General features: G+C 33.0%; 1 protein-coding gene across 1 annotated transcript in view; it reads left to right on the forward strand.

Annotated features, from left to right (window-relative positions):
* The first annotated feature begins 667 nt into the window (after nt 1-667).
* LOC149424975 (uncharacterized) overlaps nt 668-18964 on the forward strand; it is a 97688-nt gene continuing 79391 nt past the window's right edge. Inside the window, exon 1 of the mRNA XM_089648235.1 lies at nt 668-1063. The gene's annotated coding sequence lies outside the window, so the exon portion shown is untranslated. The remainder of the gene's footprint in view (nt 1064-18964) is intronic.

Here is an 18964-nt window from a genome sequence, read left to right on the forward strand (position 1 = left end):
GATTTAAAATATTTATTTAGAACAATTAAAAATTGCTTGAAAAATATAATGAAATTATGGTAAATATCAAGTAAAATATAAATAATGTAAAAAGGATCTAGTTTTTATAAAGGAATCCTTAATACTTCAACAAGATTCCAAGAAACTTCATAGTTAAATAAGAATTCATTAGGTTTTAGTTCATTAATGCATATGAGTACTCTGATGATAAATTTTAATTAAAAAATAGTATAATGGCTCCTAAATGTCCATCCTGTAGTATTTTGTTGAAATCATAAATAATCGTTCAGTTAAAATGTGCAAAAAATCATGGAAATATTTGATAATAATGCGTAAGTACTTACCTACCTACAAATATTTGTAGATAAAGAAATCTAGGTGTACCTACCTATTGCAGAGGAAATGGTCCACTCCACTAAAAAATCCAGGAAAGTTAAATAAATTTTGAGAATTTTATTTTTTGGAAAAAGAAGGTAAAAAAATCACCTTGATACCCCAAATTCCCCAACCCATAATTTTGGTTCAAATCCGAGTGCGTTTATATCCCATACCTAATGAAATATTTATTTTATAAATCCACTCCGTTTTTATGCCTAATCGAGTTCAGTCCACAAGTTCGCGAATCGGCCCCTCTCGTAAGTGTCACACAATGGTTCTTCACTCTTCACCGAGTGCTGCGTGCTGTTAGCCGTCAGTACCTAACCACCTAGTTAGCAGTTAGCACTCGGCCGGTAAGCTGTCGACTGCGAACTCGACGGCTCGTGGTTACGCGCGCAATTCAAATTTAAAACCATTTCAAACCGGTGTTCGAAAAAATTGAACTTTACGAGTTCGAAAACTTAAAAATCTGTGTAAGATTAATTTGAATGGTTTCACGTTCCAAAATCAAAATTCAATTATTTTAAAAGATTTTTTAAAGTAGTACCTAACTACACACATACTTTATTTCCTATTCGTGTTGGAATAAGTTTTTGTCTGACTGATTTCAAATGTTTTGTAATACCGTGTTAAACGTTGTTTTATTTTAAAAGTTTTTGTGCCGACGAAAAATTGGATACACGAAGTAAGTATGGTTTTAGTTCAGTAATAAACATTTTCTGCGACGGTATATATATTATAATATAATAATAATAAGGTAGTGACAATCAATGGGTATTTTCAAAACATCGAGTTATACAAGCATTGTTAAATTTATTCGAAGAATGCGAGAGTGAATTCTGAAAGCAGATACATTCAGCTTATAAAAATATTTTTACTGAACTGGATTGGTGCAGTGACATTGCATTTCTCTTGCAAACCTTCGGCCCACATCGAATACCTTTAACGGTCAATGGACTGCTTAAGGTTTTTGCTCGATAAAATTTCCAATGCACGTATTATAAGATAACCTAAAGAAGATGTTTATATACAATATACGAGTAAGTACCTACCTACCTCTAAAAAATAGGTATCATCCTTCCAGATTGAGGGAGTTAAGTTTTATTAATGTTTTGTTAGTAAAAACTACATATACTCTTATACACACGGAAAGTTAAAAAAAGGGTTAGCCGAAAGGTTTCTCGTGTTAACTTTGGTCAAATAAAGCAGTTTTTTTAAATTTTATATTAGACTACGTAGGTACGAAGCAAAATACATAATTTAAAGCTATTGAAAGAACACAAAATAAATTCTTACGCTTTCTAAGTTTTAAAATGGATATTCCAGCAATTTTGTTGAACTACAACACTCTTATGATTTGAATGTGCTTAAAGGATTTTCACCGACTTGGTATTTCCATATAAAATTCTAAATTATGCATTTGATAGTCCAGAATTACTGGCATTGATGCACTTTCGGATTCCACTACGTAATAGTAGAAGTCGGGATTTATTTCAATGAAGAAATTCTGGGACTAACTACCATAAATGTTATATGGAGGGAAATAATAATGTCGAGTTAGTGGACATCTTCAATAACTCACCAAATAAATACAAACTATTGTTACTGGGGCAGTTCAGTTTTGTAGAAGAAGTAAGAAATAAAACTATATAATTGTTATGATTACCATGTAAAATCCACTAAACAGGGTGTTCATGAATTAAGTAAATAACTTACCCACTTAATGTGTTTTGAGAATGGTTATTTGTTTCTTTATTTGTATATGTGAACTTGAAATAGTTTCACTACTGGATATAAAAAAAAAATGATTGACAAATTAATGACGTGATAAGAAATATTGTTTTCAACGTAAATATTCTATAATAAATCGTAGACTTAAGAACCTTATTTTAAGTAGCATTACAAAACAAGAGTGTTATTTACAATATATTAAGTAATGAAATGTTGTGTTATCATTTTTTCCCATTAATTGCTAATACAAGAACTTTTAGATAATGATCCTAACCACCTAATTGTTGTATATTGATAACTTATTGGCTATCAAAATTATATTGAATGGTGTATTTAACGTTATTAAACTTAAGTTGTCGTAAAAGTTCATAATATTGCATATAGTGCCAAGGAGCTTCTTACACGACTAATCGTTTTTTCGGTTCAGGAAGGATTCAGTATTTTTAAAATTTATCGTGTTTTCAAAATGGTCTAATTTATAGAAAAATAACCTTTTTAATATTTGAATATTTATGGCATTTTTTTTTATAATTACCAGAAAGCATTATTTATTGACGTTTGAACAGCCATACAATTAAAAAAATAGATCATGGATATCTGAATTTGAATAATATATTTAAATTTGGATTTAGTTAACTTTTTTTTTTTTTTTTTTTTATAATGAATACCTCACAAGAGTCCTAACTGCTCCCGTCTGGAGCCAGTGAGACTATGGCATCCCCAATTGGGGGATGTTGTGAGGCTGAAGGTAAGTGGGGAAGCGAAAGAGGAAGGTGGGGAAGTACCTGGCTATTCAGATCTAGTCACTAAACACGGCTAAAGCCATTTGGAGCAACGTTTCAATTCTGAATGGTGGTCTTACACCAGGGCGATACTGGTAGTATCTTCCACTCTGGAACGTGCCGCAAATATACTATATATTATTTTAATTAATTAATTGTGAAATAACACAAATTAATCAAATAAAATTTATTTGCGCACGCCGGGTTCGAACCCGCGACCTTCGGAATGGCAGTCCAATGCGTTACCACTGGACTATGCCGGCCGTCAAAATTAACACTATTAATGGACAACGAATAATGAAAGAAATTTAATTATTTAAGGTTTGGTTAACAGATAAAAAGAACAAAGTCATAAATAGTTTAAAAAGTCAACCATGAAAAAATAATCATTTTGACATTACAAGATTAACACAAGAGGTCAAGGACGTTACAATATAAGGTTGTTTAGTAAAAAAAAAAGAATTAATTTAAGATTTTTCGTACTATCAGCAGAATTTATTATTTTTTAAAATATTAATTCAGACAGTTAAAAATGTATGCATCAGGCTCATTATTTAATGTTTATTGTCGCGTCGTGGAAACGGCATTCATATCGTGAACTAATAGTGTGATAAAGCGAATAATATATTAAAACATCGTGCGGTTTTCATATCAAACGCGTGAATTGAAACTGTTATTGTATTAAATCTAATCTTTACTTATTTGTTATCCTTTATTTTAAAATATTATTGATAACTTTCGATTGTTTTGTTTTCTCCATTTTTTACCCGACATATTAATTCCCAATTATAATTACACATCGTGTTACTCACTCCGCAGTTTTTTGTATACTTTACAGTTCTTAATAAAATAATAATACATTTATATTGTGTCTTCATACTACTAACAATACCAACGTTAACATACAAGTTAGATAATATATTAATTAATAGTTATATCATTATTGTTTACTAAACTTATCAGTAAAAGCAACACACCTTAAATTTCTAATTGCAACATCTTTTCCACGTGCAGGTGTGTTTCAGTGCTTTACTCACGAAGAAATAATTTTATATTCAACGAGCGTTTTGTACACTACGAAACTTTTTCAAATAAAAAAAACCACGGTTTATTCATTCATAGCTTTTCAATTGATTGATGTGGTAACCGAAATAAACAGAATAACGGTAAATCAGATCAATGATAAAACAGATCGCTAAATAAGGACAGTGATTTTTTGGTTGAAACTCGATACAATGTAACATGTAAATTTTTTGGTTTTGTAAAAAATAATTAAAATATATTGGTAGGTTCGGTTATTTTTATTCACTATTCTGTTCTATCGCTGTTGCATTAAGCACTGTCGATCGATAAAGTATTTATCGATATCGATAACTTGTCATCGTTTCTGAACACGACTGCAGACTAATGTACAAACAATCGAAAAAAACACTGTTCTTTGTTCATTGGCGATCTGCGGTCATGTTCAGGAACGGTGAAAAATTACCGACATTATCGATAAAACTTTTATCGATCGACCGTGCAAACACCCGTTTTGATTTTTTTTGGTTTGTTTTATCATTGTCCTGTTAAAACATAAATCATAGATACCTAATATATTTAATTATGTTTTGTTGATAATTTGAAACCTAATGATTCTGTAGATATTTATCAAAGTGAGTAAGTTGATACCTGCCTTGGGATTCGAACCTGTTAGAATATCAGCCAAGCATTCTACCCAAACGATCCGAGCCAACGCGCAACGCCACGACTATTATCAGAAACATATTCCAGGTTAATTAATACCTGCATCATTTTTTATTATCTGAAAGGATAATACATAATTAAAACGCACTGTGATGTGTGATTATGGTTTATGCGAAGTTAACCTTTAAAAGCACTGTTAAATAACCAATACGTTTACATTGTTTCGTTGATGAGTTACAATAAGAATCTTATTTATAAATACATTTTTTTTAATTTTCTTTCGTTTTCGGGAAAGAATGAATGCACTCCATTGATCCACTTCTTGACATCCGATACTAGGCAGACAGACTCGTTGTTGATGACAATGCATTATATGAACTTTTGGTGGCAATCATGTACGCGGACATATACCCATTGATCTGAAATCGGGTGACGTTACAACAGCTAATATACGAAATAAAAGTTCCTACTCGACCGGAATTTGGCGAGGTTGGTAGATATATCGATGCCAGTTCCTGGGTAGAAAGGTTCAGTCCTCAGTCAAACCAATATATTTTTTTAATATTTAAAAATAGATATATGACCGGTCAGTGGCCGAGTTGGCGTCGCGTTTGGGTGTAGTGTGTTCAATTCCTCGGATGGTTAAGTCCTCCATCACAACACGAGCAATATTTTCCGCTTACTGTGATGGTAGTAGGGGATTTTCAAATATTGTCAGGTTATTCGTGACCTGTGAAATGTTTGTCTTTCTTTTAAAATAAAATAAAAAATGGTAAAAATTCTTTGTTTTTCGTCTTTAAGTTTTAAGTCTTTCTAGACGAATCCAAATATGAACACCTTAACAAAAATATTTACTTTTGTTCCGAGTAAATGTCATATAGTTAGGGTACTAAATTAAGGGAATGGCTGCAGTGGGTCGGATTCTTTTGGAAGATTTGTTTCGGTTTTTGGTGTCCGCAGTGAATGATTCCACAGGGTAAGACTGAAACTTGCGAAACTCAATTAATTTAGAAACCCCCATCCGTTTTGACTCTCCAAGGAGTAACCAGATGGTAGTTCACTTCTGTTTAGGGTTAAGCCAGTAAAAATAAGGCTGGTGATTATCTATCTATATAAATAAATATGTAAATGTTCGTTTGTTCAAAATCTTAAATCTCAGAAAGTTCTTCATCGATTGCTTTGAAATTTTGACAAAACGTTGCATTCGAATACGCGTGTATTTGTTTATATTATATAGATGCTTTTTTGACAAAACGTTGCATTCGAATACGCGTGTATTTGTTTATAGATGCTTTTTTGTTTAAACATCAAACTGTTCAGTGTAAAAGCATTATTTTTTACAGCTAGTAAATAATATAAACCAAATAAAATGCAGTTTCGCTTTGGCCAAAGGGCAGATTCAGGGCATGTTATGACGCACGAGCGTGGCACCAAGGATCTAAGGTTCAGTGAATTTTGTAAATTAAAATATTTAATACACAACCGCGGTATTTGACATAACTACATTAAAAAAATGATATCAACTCTTTATTGTTGATTTTCTGCGTAAAAAAAACAAAACTAATTTTTTTATTCTAAATTTATTATCTAATGCATTTACTGTCATTATTTTTATGTTAGAAATTTAGTTTTTATCAGCTATTTTTTACGTTCGTTATTCAGATATAATACGTAGGTCGGGGTCCTACATAACTGTAACCGATAATTACGTGCTTGTTATGATTTTACAAATATGTCTGAGACTAGTTCATAATATTATTTAAAAACCACGTTTTTCTTTCCGCTTGGTATGCCATTGTTAAGATTTTATTGTCGATAATTTGCCCGTTTGCAACAAGCGATAAGTGATTCTAATAAAAGCAATTGGATTTGCACAATCGACGGAAACTGAGAGAAAATGAACCCAGTAGTGTTAATAATAATTATGGGCATAAATTGTGTTAAACGCATGTTTAACACAATTTTAACACAAGACGCGCGTAGACTAATTATAATGAATGCATTTTTATAATTACGTAGACGTGTTAGACTTCATTATTATTATAATTTTTTATAGTACGTAATGTAAAAATTATTTATGGATTGCTATTTATATTATATTTAAAAATAACAACTATAGTGGATGTAATAGACTGTTCGTTTTTTTAAAATAATCTATTTGCTTTCATTTTTGTTTTCAATGATGAATTAATGCAAATCTTGGAAGCGGAAATTAACCCACTTCGCGACCCACTATTTTTTAACGTTTTAACCCTTCAGTACTTTCAACATTTTTGTTCAGTTTGTATTTGTTTGTATTTTACGTAGAAAAAAATACTGCCTTACAAACTAGATAAAATTATCTATCCGGTGTACGCATTTAGAATACTATATTCTGAATATTAAACTTTAATATCAAACGTAAAAAATGTTGTCAAAAACGCTAACCACATATTTTAATGTTTATACTTCAATCGTTGAAAAATTGAGAGAACTTGGTATTTCGAAAACATACTCATTTTGTTTGGGGAATTTGTAAGAAAACTGCAACTTCACTTTTACCTCGTTAAAATAATAAAAATAATTTTTAATCTTAAGCCGATTGTTACAATAGCGACGTGAAATATGAATTATGCATTTTGGCCATTTTTAGGATCTTATTTATGGCATCTAGTGTAAATATTTAAGGTAAACTGCAAAGGATTATTATTTTTCTTTATAAAAATTACGTATTTCCGCATGATAGAAAAAAGACATGGACGCCCGGTCATATATATGACCCTAAAACGCTGGAGGGGTTAAAAATATTTTTAAATTGGACGTATAATAGTAAAAAAACTTTGTTTTTTACGGGTTGATATTTTGATTTAGATTTTTTTTAAATATTTTGTTTTAACAAATATTACTATTTCTCGTTTTTTTTGAGGTTCGACCAGAGTTTTTAACAGATCAAATATGTTGGGTCCTAAAACAACCTTTCGTCGACGAAGTAATTATGAGACAATTAAAAAAAATGAAAATGTCTGCTACTTATCGAATTGAGTAAAAGAAATCTGTCAAAAAAATATAGGCACCTGCGTACCCCTATCTATTATTTAATAATTGTATAATTCAGGTACACTGAACAAAAAGTCCCCAGAAGTGTGATTTTTACCGATTTTAAAGAAAATTGGTGTTGCCAATTTACAGAAGACTTTTCGTCCCTTAGGTCTCAGTCCAATTAAATTGATTATCTGCTGAAGAAAGAAAGTTGATATATGAAATTGTTTTGTCAATTTATACTGAAGCAAGAAAAAAATAGATTACTACAGGCACACGGACACGCCCAAAACACGAATCTATCGGTATATCTCTTCAGTGTCCAGGTAAATGAAAGATTATTTGTTTTCCAAACAATTACTGTATATAATGCTGTTTTAAGGCGGTAGAAATATTTTACCTATTCGTATGACTCATCAATTTATAAAATGATGAAAACCTCCAATCTTTTCTAAGATTTAATGAGCTGAATAAGTCTTTCTGAAGACACCTATGAAGCAACCGCTACCTAAATGCATATAGATTTAAGATGATTTTTCAAATTGGATTCGTGTACGAAGAACGTGTTCATTTATTTTATGTGTGGAATGGGTGAAACGAAGATTACATACACGAAATGTCCTTGGATTCTTGGCGATGAACGTGCCAAGACAATGGCGGTCTCTTCAGGTTAACAATTAAATAATATAAATATTTTAACTCGTCTGTCGTCTGCTGTCGTCGATGTTGTTTTACATTTTGCATTTTTGCATCTGGTATTTTTTTTGCTATAAAATATTATTAACATCAGGTTTAAGCAGGGGTGGATTTACCGGTACTCTAACTAACTCAAGTTTAAAAAAATATATATTTCATTTATCTTCGTTGTTTAAAAAAATCACCGAATCGCTTGTAAAAATACGACGTGGCAAGCTTTATATAGCCCAGACAACATTTTTCAATTATTGATTGATGGATTCCGAAATACAAAAGAGTCAACTTTCTAGAACTGTTTACAAGTGTCCATAAATAAGTCATACTCGTCAATTATTTTGTACCACTATTAAATTTTATACAAATGATAACTACACAGTCTACACACATACCTGACATCATCATTCATCTAAAAACAATGAAACATGACAGAAAAACCACCTTGTTATACATCCACTAGTTTCCTTAATTGATACATTCGGTTTTTAGGCTTAATTCGTAATTTCTAAGTTGAGTGTATTGTTTAAAAGATATATTATTTTTTTTATTGGTGGTGAAAATTGTTCTCCCGAATTGTTAAATCCGCCCCAGGTAATACGAGAAGTCCGGGTTGACATCCTTGTTGAAACCCGTTAATTTTATCAATTTATGTTTTTATTGAATACGTCAATCCGACGACAACATCACTTTATATGCAAAGTTTTCAATTCTAACTGAGGATTTCAAAGTCAACAAAAAATATAAAAATTCCATCAGCTGTGTTAACTAGTAAACAGTAATCATCAACCTATTCGATTAGTGTTAAATATTGACTTAATTCGAAATGTGTGGATATAAATTACATTTGCATGTTGTTCGTTTAACCGTGAGCTCGTATTTTCAATGTAGAAAGTCTAAACTATCAACAGAATTATACATTGCAAGTTTCAAGAACCTATTCAAACAGCTGCAAATAATCATCTGTTCTGTTTAATTTAATTCTGTTTTATGTTATGCATTAGTTTTATAATTGTTCTGACCTCATAATTTGAATAGCGGTGAATATAAAATAATTTATAGGTAACTGCGGCAATCTAGGTAGGTACATAATATTTCAGGATATGACTCTCAGGCGCGTGTAAGAACTAAGTGCGTTTATTTGACGGCTTACAGTAATCACTCTTGTTGTGATTGCATAAATATACATATATAACATTATAAACCTACTACAAAATAAACATTGCCTGAATAAAAACAAACCAAAACCGTTGACTCTGTGCAAAAACGGGCGGTCCGTTTGATAGATTCCCCAATCTTAACAAACGGACTGCAATCTGTAGAGCACAGGCGTCAGGTAGGTATGCTATCCTTGTTCTGTCGGTATTACAATGGAAGATGCTCTGAGGAACTAGCGTCATTGATCCCTTCGGCACCGGTGCTTAGTCGGGATACACGCCAAACGCGCGCCCAACATTTGTACACGGTTGACATTTGTCATATGAGAACGGGTCGCTTCTACGATTCGTTTTTAAGTTCAACAGCTCGGCTGTGGAACGAACTGCCGGCCTCTGTGTGGTAAGTTTTTAGATTTTCACGGCCAAAAGCATTTTTGTTGTTTGTTTTTGGGGTGTTATGCCGTGTTGCGCTAACTCCTTCTTTAGCCGACGTTTCGGACAGCGTTGCAGTGTCCATCATCAGGGCAGATCCAGTAGATCCGAAGATGTGTAGATGATGATAGATCTTCGGATCTACCGGATCTGCCCTGATGATGGACACTGCAACGCTGTCCGAAACGTCGGCTAAAGAAGGAGTTAGCGCAACACGGCATAACACCCCAAAAACAAACAACAAAAATGCCGGCCTCTATGTTTCCTCCCTCCTACAACATGGGACTCTTCAAGACCCATGTTCACTCCTTCCTCTCCACAAAAAGACCCTCCACACAGCATCCCCAAAGATGACATAGGCCCTGAGAGAAATTATTTTCTTCAGGGCCTCCTGTGTGGAGTTAAAATAAAAATAAAAAAAACTAATTAAAGATACATTCAAAAATATTATAAAATTGCCCACCTATGGGTAGACACTGTAGCAATTTATGTTATGTTAAAAATAACCTATTAACCGCCTCGAGAAGGTGCGTTCTTCACTGCAGATATAATGCGCGAAATTTTTTTAAAATTTGTTTAAAAAAAAGTTTAATTACTTTTATAACAGGATTTAATCTGCCGTGGTGGAGGTACAGTAAAGTTATGGGTTGATAAGCAAAGCCATAATTTACATGTATTGAAGTTGGCATCGAAGTGCATATTCGCCAACGGATTTCGACATTATTAGGTATCCAGGGCCGGCGACAGCTAATCTGGGCCCCAAGTCTAGTAGACTATACCGGGCCCCCTCCCCAAAACTTACCGGGGGGGGGGGGGGGGGGTGAGATAACAATTAATAAGTTGCTTACCTGCTAGGAATACTACTTCATTTCCTTTTCTTATACCATTATACCAATCATTCGAATTTAGCATAATTATTCAATGGAAATGTTTAAAAAGTTATGGTGAATACTCAAAATAAAATACTTGTTTTTCTTGTTTGTGTGTATTTACATATTCTTCGTTAATCAAGATATCTTGAGGCTAAATTAAATTATTATATTTGAAAGACAGAAAACAGGTAACAAAAATAAATATTCAATTTTCAAAACCAATGGAAAATAAATTAGGAGTACCGCAGTGATCGATCCTTGGACCCCTATTGTTCATACTCTTTAAGTCTATATTAATGACATGGTGAAAATATTTTCAAAATGCAAAGTACGACTATTTGCCGATGATACACTTATATACTTAATTGGAGATAACTATAAAGAACTAATAAATATTTTAAATAATGAACTAGATGATGTATCAAGATGGCTAAAAATAAATAAGCTTAAATTAAAAACAAAATGTATGGTGATTGGAAATAAGAAGACATTCAGTGAAAGCAAAATTAAAATTGATGGTGAAATTATTGAAAATGTTACTGAAATCAAATACTTAGGAGTTATATTAGATTCCAAACTAAACTTCAATAGACATGCCGAATATACCCAAAAGAAAATTGGCAAAAAGATATCTTTTTTGGGAAGAATCCGGCCTAAAATTTCCAGAAAAATCGCCATCACCATTTACAATTCAATAGGCCACTTGCATGGATTTCATAACGACTTGGAAAAAATCGTGTGGATAGATCTTTTTACTAAGATTACGAAAATGATAGTAAAATTTTGTAGAAATGTACATTTATTATTATTTTTAAATAAATAAATCCATTATTTGGGCTCGTGTCGTCACCACATGAAAATGTCCCGTCTACTGAAAATGTTCCTATTAATTTTGTAAAATTCCCCACTGATTCAATTTTTTTATATGGCATCACTTTGATTTCAGGCGAATTTTTGAATTCTTGTAGTTGAAGTGCTTGTAGCTTGAGCTGTGAGTGGCACGCTCTGAGAGCGTGTTCACACACATGCGTGGGATGACGTAATTCAGCATATCACTCGCCATATATTCCAATTTGGAATGTACGGCGAACGTTATGCCGAAATACGCTATCCCTCGCATATTATAGCTGTGTGCTGTGTGTGAATACGCTCTGACAGTTGGGCCTACGGAGCGTGCGGGCCTGGGCGCCCGGCCCACGTCCGTTCCTAGTGTCATTGGCATTTTTTAGTAAAATATCCGGGCCCCGTCCCGGGCCCCCCTTAGGCCCGGGCCCCAAGTTTCGGACTTGGCTAACGTGCCCTCTCGGCGGCCCTGTAGGTATCTATCCTATAGGTATGTTTTCCTCAGCTGGGATTTGCAAAATTTATTACATAACCTTACCTGTGTGTGGTACCGAAAAAGAACATATATAGTCAGCCTAAATGGCACAAAATAAGTGAAAAACCGGAGGTCAAATTCTTAGGACACATTGTAACAGCGGAGCTCAATGATGATATGGATATTGAGCGGCAGAGAAGATCACTGTGCATCAGAGCAAATATGATTTCTCGACGATTGAACAAGTGTAGCCCAAAAGCAAAAAGGCAACTTTTTAACAGATACTGCACGAGCCTATATACCTCGGAGCTATGGACCAACTTCAACAAAGCATCTCTAAAAAGAATGGAAGTACAGTACAACAATTCCTACCGAATACTTTTTGGGCTGTCCTGGTACTGCAGTGCCACTGAGATGTTTGTAGAAGGGCGTGCTCCTGGATTCCGAGCACTAATGAAAAAACGGATCACCAGCTTTCGAACACGACTAGCCGCGAGCGAAAACGGTCTTGTGATGGCAGCACTGCACTTCTGGCAGGGACCTATTTACAAGCGATGGAGCCAAATCCTGATGTCATAGATAAAAAAATATTTTTTTAAAATGTTTTTTCTTTTTAAAAAACTTTAATCATTATGTTTTTTGTATTACTATTATTATTGTCTTTTGTTTTCGTTTATTTTGTATGTATTATTTTACAATATTTTTTATATTTACTTTATATATATTCTATGTATAATATGGAGCTCGTGGGATTGCACCACCCTCCCCGAGATCTGGAATAAAAAAAATAAAAAAATAGTTTATTAGTTTAACGGCTGTACATATTTTGTTGAGATAATTAAATGTAATATGTTTGCATGAACCAGTAAAGTTTCCGCATTAAATTCTTATTATATACAGAAAAACATAAATAATTAAAGAAAAACATAAAGTGGAGTTGACAGACTAAGAAAAAGAAAATCTAAAAAAAAAACAGATTAAAAATACACGGGTAGATAATAATAAAAAAAACATTATAAACAAAATAAAAACAGAATAATGTAAATGAGAAAATAATATAAATTAAATTAATTGATGCTGTCAATATGTAATTACATAATTATTATACATGAACAAATAATATAGAAACATAATTTCGACGCCGGAAACGCAAAAGGGCGAAGGCGACAATTTAGTCAAAAATGATTTAATCATATAGGTTTTGATTAGAATTTTTTCTACTAAAAACTGTATGATTAACTCATTTTGACTAAATTGTCGCTTACGCCCTATTGCGTTTCCGGTGTCGATATGTCCTTGGCGTACAAAATACTGTATTTAAAGGCCGGGGAAATATATTTATATGAATACTCGTAATAGATCAAAATTAAGGATCCAGATAAAAGTATAAGTATGTTGTAAAAATAATATCTGAGCCCACACGAGATTAAACAAATTGGAAGATATTCTCAGTCTCGACATTGTAAGAGAACACTGACTTTAAAGAAACATTGCTGGATTTGACTACATTTTTACTGACAGTAGTGCACAAAAGTGTTTAGATAATGAAAGATAATCTGATATTATCCAACCGCCATCTTCTTTCTTTGTTCTACCGAAACAAAACCGTCTCTAAATGTGACTAAGTGACCAGCTCAGATTTGAGAGGTCCATCGAAGTTAACAGGTTAGTCTCTTAAAAGCTGGGCGTACTTACTGTATTGTACTGCAGATGGTACAACTGCTAACCGTGTACAAATCGCAAGTGAGTCCCATTGTTGAATTTGGCAGCTACCTATGGTCTGGAGCCCCAAAATACCTGAAAAAACCCTCGACTCCTGTAAAAAACGGGCTGTCTGTTTGATAGATTTTCCTATCTTTACTAACAGATTGCAATCTTTAGAGCAAAGGCGTCGGGTGTGAATGCTGTCCTTGTTCTACGGGTATTTAAATGGAATATTCTCCAAGGAACTAGCGTCATTGATTCCTTTCGCACCGGTGCACAGTCACATGACAGTTGACACTTGTCACAAGAGAACGGGTTGTTTCTCGGCTGTGGAACGATTTTCCTCCCTCCTACAACATCGGTCTCTCCAAGACTAGGTTCACTCCATTTTTCCACAAAAATACCCACCGCACAGCATCTCCAAAGATAACATGGGACCAGAGGAAATTATTTTCCTCAGGGCTTCCTGTGTGGCTGTTAGGATTCCTTCTTAATGTAAAAAATAAAAATGAGGGATGTTGACCCTCGTGTCTTTCGTGTTGACAGTGTTGACACATACATTTTATTTTTTTCGTCTGTTTTTGGACACTGTTGCCATGTCCAATGAAGAAAGCAAAAAGTTCTTATATGAAATCGATTTTCCGTTAGCTTCTACTTCAAAGCAGAACGCCCGGAGTGTTCAGTGAGCCAAGATAAGGTTCAGTGTGCGCTCTGACCAGTTTCCTTGGCCGGGGCGAGGACCAAAACCCAGCCTACTAGAGTCGTTAATCGAACAAAACAGAATATCATAAAATAATAGCTTGAGTTAGTTTAGGTCGGTTAGGTTTTTTGTCACTGTTCTATTTGGTCACTGATCAGTTCTGTCACGGTTCTGTTTTGTCACTGTTCTGTTATGTTACCGTTCTGTTTTTGTCACGTTGTGTTTTGTCACTGTTGTGGTTTTTGTCACTCTTCTTTTACGTCACATTTCTGTTTTGTAACTGGTCTTTTCAGTCTCTGTCACTGTTCTGTTTGGTCACTGTTCTGTTTTGTCACCATTATTTTTTGTTAATATTCTGTTTTGTCACTATTCTGTTATGTCATGGGAGCTTCAAATTTGCCAATCATTAAACAAACGAACTTATCGACTTATTATTTTTTTATCATTTCGTATTGCATTTATCAATCTTCTCATATTACATTCTTGATTTGTTTGAGAAACAAGGTTGAAGGCTTATAACATTCACCTTGGTCTCGCACAAAAACCCGTATACGATTAATGATAGGCTTTTGGAGATGTACAAAACCTGTATATTTATAAGTTTTATTGCATTCACAAATTAAAGAAATACACGAACCATGCTGTTTTGATGAGATTGAGGCTTCAGATGAAACGGCCTTTTGTCCCGTTTTTAACAAGATTAATCAAGTTTAGGGACAAGTATACACAATAACAATTTAAAAAATTACAAACGTTTGTAAATATTAAAATAAGTTTGTTTTAAACACTATTTACCTATATGCAGGAATAGTACAACAGCCACATTAGTTTTTATACTTACAAATACTTAAAATTTTGTAATCTTCTTCCATAATGTATTGGTGCATAACCGTTTTATGGAGAACATGAATAAATAAATAAATAAAAAATATAGAAAGTAAAAAACAGTATATCTCATATTTCAACAGAGTATAATATTTATAAAACAAATGTAGATCACAAGGATTTTACTCGAGTAATATTTAAAAAATCACAATTGTTGTTACGCTTATCGTCCATAAACTTTCTCCAACTACTTGAACTGATCAACGTGGTTCATTAATTTTATCTATTGTAATTCTATGATTTTATATATCTATTTTTTTATTAATTAACGTCACTTTTCGGGGCTTTTACATTTTTATAGTTAATATATATATATTTTTTTTATAGTTAATACCTCACAAGAGTCCCAACTGCTCCCGTCTGGAGCCAGTGAGACTATGGCATCCCCAATTGGGGGATGTTGTGAGGCTGAAGGTAAATGGGGAAGGGAAAGAGGAAGGTGGGGAAGTACCTGGCTATTCATATCTAGTCACTAAACACGGCTTTACATGTGGAAATTAAGAAATAAACATTATTTATTTAAACTGAATTGCTTCATTAACAACATTTTATATTTGTTTAAAGATAGATTGAAGATGTCCACTGACTTGGAATAATTGTTTCCCTTCATTAGTATTCTGGGCAAAGAGGAATACATATGATAGTTAGTCCCAGAATTTCTGCACTGAAATAAATCCTTACTTATAGTATTAAGTTGTGGAATCCGGAAACTTATCAATATATATATATATATATAATTATATTACTATTTTACCTACTAGCTGACGTGTACCAGGTTTTGCTCAATTTTTCTCTACTTTATATTAATTTAATATGATTGTATTATATATTTAAACCTTCCAGAAGAAATTATCTAATGATGGCGAAAACCCTATAAATATCCGTTGCGTAGTTTAGAAGAACTAAGCGCACAAACAGACGGACGTGGATAGCGACTTTGTTTTAGGTTATTTAGAGATTAAAGATACCTACTTACTTTATGGCGCCTATCGGATTGCCTTTAGGTTATTATAAAACTGTACCATCGCCCCGACTGCGTAATTTACTTATTACAGTTGTACCTACCTAATTTCTTTCGAAATAATTTAAGTACAGCCTTTAATTATTTTCAGTATATTTAAATTTCTTCAAGATTTCTTTCTTAGAACAATTTCGTATTTTTAATTACTTACCCCCTTTCTAATAAACGTGTTTTAATTTTACAAAACTGATAAATAACCATATACCTTATAATAATGGTTATTTATCAGTTGTGTAAAATTTAAAACACGTTTATTAGTAAGGCCTTGTTTTGGGATATTTACAGAGTACATCTTTATAAAATTTGATGTACAGATTTACAGAGTACATCTTTATAAATACAGAATGCATAGTTTAATGTTAAATTATCTAATGATAGAGATACCGAATCATATATTACAAGATTTCTTGTTTTGGAATTTTTAACATTTGTGGAGATGATTTCACGTACGTTTTCCGCGGAGGAAATTTAATATGTGTACTGTTTCAGAAATTTAATTCAATAGCGTCATTCCTCTTGTATTGTATCGTCGTTAGGTATTTTAAACAAGTCGTGGCGACGATTATGGCTAAAGCTTTAGTATGTTGTAATATACGTATATTACTACTACACTATTAGAACTAAAGCATTTAACCAAAATTAAAACTTAAATACAAATAATTACGGAAAAGAGAGCGTGTATTACGGTGACATTAATTAAAATTAATAAAAATACACCTTTATCAAGGGTCACAGATGAATCACCCAGTTAAATAAATAACATTTAGTTTGGCCAACGTTCCTTGCGGTTGCTATCACCTTTCAAAACCTCAAATTGAAAATAATAAGCAAAAGACAAAAGCATTCATTCAGACCGCAGCTGAAAAACAAGCGACAATATTCACTTTATTGAATTTCATAATCAAAGTAGAAATCAAACATCTAACTGTCGCTTTTCAACGAAGTACTAATTTTAGGCGTGCTGCTGTTAGTTCCGTGGTAATATCTCCTTCTTTCTCATAAACGGTGAGTCCAACACAAAGAGAGGTTATAAAAGAGCTCTCAGTGGCATCACTTGTAGTTGAATCGTTTCAAATTAGATTTGCATGACGATGACGTATTTAGTGTAGGACAGCGATCAGTTGAGATCTCGTATTTTGTATTCTAGAAGCGATTTGACGTTAAACTTTCCCTTTTTCATTTGTCAATTTGGCACGGTGATTTATTTGTTCAATGTAGGTACCTCGAGCTACAGAGTTATGTAATTTCAGAAGCTGCCCGTCATTATTCAATAATTTTATTCAACAAATGACGATAAATAATAATATTAGAAGGTAAACAAATGAACTTTATTTGAAATTCTTTCGAGTTGAATTTTGGATCGAGTTTTAATTTCACGGCCACTTACGTGCAATTCCATTTCAGTAAATTTTCATGAAATTATGAAATGCGTCAAAGAAGGTTGGTAGGTAGGTGCACTTACTGTGTAGGTGAAAGACCACTATTATTTGTTAATTGACGCATTTCATAGCATACCAGTGGGAGGGATATATTCATATGTCCATCACTCCTGGATACATTGATCCCTAGATTCCTATCCTCACCGCATACATTTTTCCTTCGCAGAACTTTCTCTCCTTCCTTTCCTTAAAAAAGACCCTCCGCATCCTTGACATAGGCCCTGAGGGAAATTATTTTCATCAGGACCTCCTGTGTGGGGTCGTGTTCCATTCGAAAGACATTCGAAAATTAATTATTAATAATATAGTAAAATCATTTAACTTATTTAAAATCCGGAAACTTTTTCCTCAAAAATCTTGCTGCGATCAATGTTTTCATTGAATTTATTATAACCAGAAAAACCCAATACAAAACAGGACGTTGGTCAATGAACCTCACAGCTAACAATCTTTACGACATTTTTTTAATTCTATAAAAATTGCTGGCGTTTGTTTGTTATTATTTATTATGTGGGTGGCCGAATATAAATAAAACGACGCCGTTATTCGTAAACGCAAAATATTTATATTATTTGTCTATCACTGGGTCTAGGTCATTTGTCTTAGTACAGGCCTCAGATGAATCGAGCTTCAGCGAAGTGAAAGCAATAACTTGTATTGCGCATTACCGAGAATTATAAGTTGTCAGTCATAATGAATTCATAAAGCCTAGATTGCCCGAGACCGGAGAGGGAAGTAATTTGGTTCATAATATCTAGTAATAATAGCAGAAATACTGCATAATTTTATTAATAACCTATCTAACAAAATGCGTATTGTAAATATATATTTTTTTAATTCACAAGCTTAGTGTTGTCATGTGTTCATATCTCATCTCATGAACAGTGTCGGGACTTGGGACAGACGTACTGTTATTTTATCAGATTGTAAAAATGGAAGACATGCGATCTATACCTATTATGGGTATCGCTTTGAAAGACATCCACTGTCGACACTTCACTTAACACTTTTCCGTTTAAGATCGTAGAAACCTGATAAGACGGAATGCTGACAACACAAATCAAACGTATTTTTAATTTTCATTAGAAGTTTACGTTATTAATATTGAAATTTATTGATACCACAACATTTTCATACAAAATATTAAGTAA

Source organism: Hesperophylax consimilis, chromosome 3 (genome assembly GCF_061612785.1).
Source record: "Hesperophylax consimilis isolate HC1 chromosome 3, BYU_Hcon_1.0, whole genome shotgun sequence".
Lineage (NCBI taxonomy): Eukaryota > Metazoa > Arthropoda > Insecta > Trichoptera > Limnephilidae > Hesperophylax > Hesperophylax consimilis.